This window comes from Anolis carolinensis, chromosome 5 (genome assembly GCF_035594765.1).
Source record: "Anolis carolinensis isolate JA03-04 chromosome 5, rAnoCar3.1.pri, whole genome shotgun sequence".
Lineage (NCBI taxonomy): Eukaryota > Metazoa > Chordata > Lepidosauria > Squamata > Dactyloidae > Anolis > Anolis carolinensis.
In genome coordinates, this window is record NC_085845.1 from 175,806,363 (window position 1) to 175,813,018 (window position 6,656).

The window sequence follows — 6,656 nt, forward strand, 5'->3', positions numbered from 1 at the left end:
CATTTTAATCAAATCTGGGAATAATCAAATTATAAAAGACACACCCATAAATGTGAAGGGCTGACATAGAAGCAGCTGAGAAAGGGGAAAAAAGGATTTTATTGGCACTATGGAGTGTTGAGGCAACTTAAATCCCATAATGCATGTGAAACAGTTGTGATCTCCATTCTTTCCTATAAATGAGTTACATAGCCATTCCTCCATATCAACAGATTTTGCGTGCATTGATTCTACTATCCACAGCTAGACCTTTATTAAAAATAATTCTCATAAGCATGATGTTACCATTTTATACAAGAGTTACAGTTTTAGTACACCATTATATATAATGGAACATAGGCATCCATGGATTTTGGGATCCAAAGCAGATTCTGGAACCAAACTTCGGTTGATACCAAGGGCCCATGGTATATATTAGGTTTGTGCGACTTGTTTGTATATTCATTAAATTTGTATCTAATTCGGATCTAAAGCACTTTTGAAGCGAGTTCCGACCCACCTGCTCACTGCCTTCCCAATATTAAGAATTTGATTCAAAAGGAGCCTTTGATTCTTAAGTCTCGGATTTTTTGGATGTAGCTGTGACCAAGCCCTGCTGAGAGGTGAAGCCAAACATGTTGGTATACTTCTCAGCCAATCAGGGCTGATGGAGGATGAAAGGGGAGGTGGAGGCATCATTCTTGTAGTCTTTCTTAAAAAAAGTTGTTTAAAAAAATTAAAAATTCCCAAAAGATCAGTGGATGGGTGAAAAATTATGAAACTTGATAGGCAAAGAGTGATAAATATGTTCTACCACTGTAGCAAGTTTCACCCCAATATCTTTAAAAATGAGGGAGAAAGAAGCCTCTGAAATTTTCCTCATTTATAGTAATTTAATGGGAAGCAAGGAGACGCCACATACCTGCACTGAACTACATCTCCCAGAATGCATTGGGCTGGAGCAGCTATCTGTGGCATTGAGAGACAGTCTAATTATTATAAAATATACAATCATGGAATCTGCAAAGAGGTGGTAAGGAAATAATAATATATAAACCTGTGCAAAGTTATGTGGTTGTGTGTCAATATGAGAGAAGGTAAACCTGTACCTCTCAGCCAATCAAGGCTGACGGGGGAGGGAGAGGCAGAGATAATCTTTTAAAAGAGTTGTTTTAAAATTCCCTAAAATAATAATAATTCCCTAAAATTCCGTGGATAAGTGAAACATTATGAAACTTGATGGGTAAAGCATGATAAATTTGCCCTACTACTTTAGCGAGTTTTGCCCCAATAGCTTTAAAAATAAGGGACATAGCAGACCCTGAAGTTTCCCTAATAGTAACAGAGGAGCCATATGCCTGCTTTAAAACTACATTTCCCAGATGTCCCAGGTCCTCTTTCCCCGCCCCCTTTTGTCCTCACTCAATAACATTGACCATCTTGACCAAACTTGGATGTTGCTTGTCCTGGTTTTCATCTGTGAATTTTTGGAGGGCATGAGAAGTTTAAAGAGAGAGAGAGAGAGATGGCATGGTGTAGTGTAGTGGTTTGAGAGTTGGACTCCGATTGTGGCTTGATTTCCCACTCAATCATGGAAACCCACTGGGTGATTTTGGGCAAGTCACACACTCTCAGACCCAGAAAACCCAAATGAAACAGGAAATAACACTTTCAAACCAGGAACAAAATTCCTTATTCAGAGGCTGATGGCCATCAGTCAGGAGTGGTTTGATGGTGTGCTATGATTTCTGTTCCTGGTTGATAAATGTCATTTCCTAATTGGTTCTGTCATAAAAACATGGTGAAACTTTATTACACTGCCAAAACTTTGTCTTTGTGCAAGGGACATCATCCTATAAATAGCACATTATGGTTTGTTGAGTCTCTCTCTCCACCAATTTAACAAGGTTTCAGCCACAAAAACAAAGTTTCTGAAGTAGAACAATGACTTTCAAAGTAAAGACAACCCAATGAAACAGGAAATAACACTTTCAAATAAGGAACAGATTTTTGTTATTATTAAAAAATTTTTTTAATAAAAACTGAAAATTCACCACAATCTGAGGATAAGTCAAATGTTCTGAAAGTTGGTGAGCTAACAGTGGTAAATGTGTTCTACCATTGTAGCAAGTTTCATCAGGATAGCTCAGAAAATTAGTGAGAGAGAAGCCCCTCAAATTTCCCCATTGACAGTAATATTTTCTTTCATGTGCATGCGCGTCCACCATTAACATACGAAGGAACATACGAAAATTCGGAAATGACTTTAGAAACAATGCACCAGCACCCTCTACTTTTGAACAGTTTAGAACCATTTTTTCTGGATCTCGCATGCCTAGTATATATGATCTACCACCTCATCAGATGGGCCAATTTGCCCGTCGTATGCTGCTTCACCTCCCTTTTTGGCATGGAGCCCTTCACATGACTTAAAGGGACTCCATGCTGAAAAGGGAGGTGAGGCAGTGTATGCTGCTGCCACGGCAATACACAAGCCTTCCTTTGTTGCCTTCCCTTCAATGGGGGGGGGGGGGAGCCAGAGGATGACGCTTCCCCCATGGGATGAAGGTAAGGTGGGCGATGCAGGGCATGGAGCAGTGGCTTTTCCATGCACTACACAGGGAGCCCATGAATTCACCGCAATGTGGGGTGAATCCATTGGCCTTTTTGATAAGGTTTAATGTTTGGTTCTGAAACAATTACAGTTACTTTACCTCTACAGCCTTTTGGAAGAGCTTGTTACCCATCTTTACCTGGAGGTTGTGGAATGATTTGACATTGGAATCTTTGAACTATTCAAAGATTTGCAGAACATGGATGTTACATTCATAGGATAGAGTAATAATTCTGTCTTTGCTAGTAAAAAAATATTGTCCCAACCTTTCCATCAATATATTTTCTCATAAGCTAGTTCTGAAAGGCTGTAAAGGATGTCATATCATAGGTTAATTCCATTTGAAGATTAGGTCAACTCACTATAATAGTTCTAACCCAGAGTCATGAATGGGCAAAGAGCCAGTTCTGAGATTACAGCAAAGTCATAGGGATAGGTATGAGAACAACATTCCCTTCTTCTCAATTTGGCTTTTTTGATATGGCAGACACATGAACAAGATACATGCACAAAGGTCATTAAACCAGACAAGTAGCTCCGCAACCTGGTCAAGAATTTGAGAACTTCACTTCCCACTCAGGAATTGAAGACATAAATGCATTAGAACAGTTTTGTGTGAATCTCAACCCTTAAAATGTCAAGTGGAAATAGAAACCACCTTCATGCTGCCTGAGCAAGGCTGAAAAGTCTGTTCTCACATTAATCTCTGCCACTGGGACTGAAGAAAACCTTTCAACAGCCTGTCAATTCACTCACTAGTTCAAACAAGAGAAGCCAAAGTGAAGTAAATGAAGTACCCTACATACTCACGTCTAAGTCTAGAAATTATTCATGGGCCACTTTATCATAACTCTTATCAAAAAAGGAACCATCTTCTTTGAGTGGTGAAAGGCAAAAGCCTAGTCTGTCCCAAGAGAACCTAAAATAAGCCCTGGCACCTCCTCTTTCCACCGTGGCACTGCTTCTGGCCACTTCTCAAGGTTGGAAAATGGTGGTAGTGGCCAGGGGTTGCTGTCATCCCCCCACCCAGACTGAAATTGTTCTTTCCCCTCTTTGCAGAATGATGCTTGAGTTATCCATGTCAAAATCCATAATTTTAGCCTGAAAACCTGTCCTCGACTTATACACAAAAACAAGTGATCCATGAATATCTGCAGTAAGTGAGTTAAATGGAAACAAGGAGAAAATAAGATGTTGAATCCAAAAAGAAATTCTACTTTTTGGAGGACAGATCTCAGAGGCCCACAGCCAGCATGTGTACAGGTGTGTGATTCTTGAGGTTGTAGTACAAACAAGCAAAACCATTTCTCCAAGCTTTGAATTTCTTCACCTTCCATCATTTTTCTTGATTTTTCTTTTGCTTCACTCATGCAACCTTGAAGCATCTTTCCTCATAAGAGATTCAAACAAAGAAGAGCCTAAAACTCCACGAATTCTTGAGTCATCTTTCTGAACACTTTGGTGCTCATTGTTCATATATACACTGCTTTTAATGAAATTTTGTATTCTATCTATTTTGAACAGTAAGAAATTCCACAACTCATTTAGTGTTTTTCAGATAGGTATGCAATGTATGTGTGAAAGGACTCAGCAGACTTGCAGAATTTTTAGATATTTACTTTATTTACAAAATATAGAAGTGGAGCACAAGTGGAGGCTAACAATGTGTATTCCTCCAAGGCAGAAAGTTTGCTACCACTCATCAACGAGAGTGTCTTCATTCCAAAATGACTTCAGCTTTTTCTGTCTCTCTCCATTACTGTCAATCAACAAATGGTCATTTCCTCAGAAATCATTCTTTTCCATTAGCTAAGGGAGGAAAACAACTCTAAACTGTGATTACTATCTCATTTGAACACATTTGAGAGCTTTCCAACTATCTCCCAACTATTATCTCTCATTGGAGAAGCTTCCACTAGTCATCCTGAACTATTAGCATTCTTCTTGATAAAGGAAGGTCACAACACCTTCATTGTAACTGATTAACCCACTTGAAATAATCTAAAGACAGGCCATCATCTTTAGATAACATAAATAATAGGGAGTGCCAAGGCTGGCCATTGGGCCGTTTGGGGTAGAGGCAAGGTGTTGTTCACATTCTCATTCTATAAACAGAAACAACTGGACAGGAACTTGAATATAATTCCAAAGCTAATGATAGGAATTGTGCCTTTCCTGCTCCTTCTAATTTAGTACACATACAGGAAAAAATATAGTGCTTTTCTTTACATATGAGGCAGAGATTCGTTTAATACGTGTAGGATAGATCTGACTCCAATAGGAAACCAAAATTTACAGTACACAGGAGTAAGATTGAGCATCCCCATAATTTAAATCTGTCTTGTAAGAATATGGATTCTCATAGGAGTGGAAAGCTATTTGGCTCAGATACATGAAGAAACAGGCCTTGCCCACTGACTACGTGACAGCAGTCCTGTCCCTAGCTCTTTGTGAGCTCTTGAGTTATCTTGCAATTGGCTGAAAGGTTGCAAACTATCTGTTGTTTCTCATTCTCTCTTTGCAGTAGAGGAAGAGAACATAAGCCCTAATGAATTTCACAAAGCAATCGAACAGAAGGAAAAGCTATATTAAAAGAAAACATGAGAAGGAGCCAAAGTAGTTCACTTGTTAAAAAAAGAACTGGGAGAACCAGGAAATATCTATTCCACCACAATGGATGATCTTACACCAAATATGCTTCTTAAACTTCTCAGTGGTTTGGATGCAAGACACGCATGCCTCTGAACCTTTAATCATAATGGCCTCTAGAAGAAAGGACATGAAATTTTTAGAGGCATATTTCCAAGCTATTCAACTAGCAGCATTTTGCAGAATTGTATACTGATTGCATCAAGTATAGCTCTTCGTCCAACATTTTTATTGTTAATCTTTCTTTTTTTCTCTCTACTGTGTTGAATAATTGCATTTGATTTAACATGACAAATAATCAAGCACAAATTTAATCATGACTATGTCAAAGATAAACAATTTAGAAGACTAATCAATTCTGTTGAACTATTCCATTGAGAATCAAGACTTATTTTATGATGTCAGTGAACTGGCTCATCAATATACAGTGCAATTTATACACTCCAGAAAGAGTAATGTGGTATTGGTGGCATGATATTATGTCTAGGTGATGACACTGTGCCATTGTATGATAAATCAGTCACATATTATTGGCATGTTAATAGTGGCATAAAAAGTGTAATTTCACCTTATACTTGTGTAAATAGTTTTTTTTGGCTATTGTATCCACAGTGAGCAATATCTCCCTCCCTTAGTAAAGGGAAAGATTTTCCCCTGACATGAAGTCTAGTCGCGTCCAACTCTGAGGGTTGGTGCTCATCTCCATTTCTAAGCCGAAGAGCCGGTGTTGTCCGTAGACACCTCCAAGGTCATGTGGCCGGCACGACTGCATGGAGTGATGTTACCTTCCCGCTGAAGCGGTACCTATTGATCTACTCACATTTGCATGTTTTCAAACTGCTAGGTTGGCAGAAGCTAGGGCTAACAGCGGGAGCTCATTCCACCTCCCGGATTTGAACCGCCAACCTTTTGGTCAGCAAGTTCAGCAGCTCAGCGGTTTAATCCACTGCGCCACTCGGGACTCCTATGTAAAATTAAATCAGTTTATTTTATTTTACATAATATTACAAATGCCAGTAAAATATAGCAGAGTTATATAAAAATGAATGTCATCAGGTGTTTCATAGGGTTTTTTTGACAGTTCTGTTTATAACCATCTTAAAAACAAAGCTCATCGGTGGGTAATACATTTATATTTAAGGAGAAGGAGGGAGACAAGCTGTTATTAGGCAAGTAAATATTTGTACTTAGATCTGAACAATCATATGATTCACTGGTTGCTTTGAAACATGCTTGTACACAGTGACATATTAATTAAATATCATTTTCACTATGGTTAAAAGGAAAGGAAAGGAAGGATAAAAGCTATACAAAGACTGCTAGCCACTGTTATAATTTCTCTTTAATTTAATCTGAGATTTATGCAACAGAGAGCATAATTCTATATAGGAACATAATACAGCAAAAGACTTCA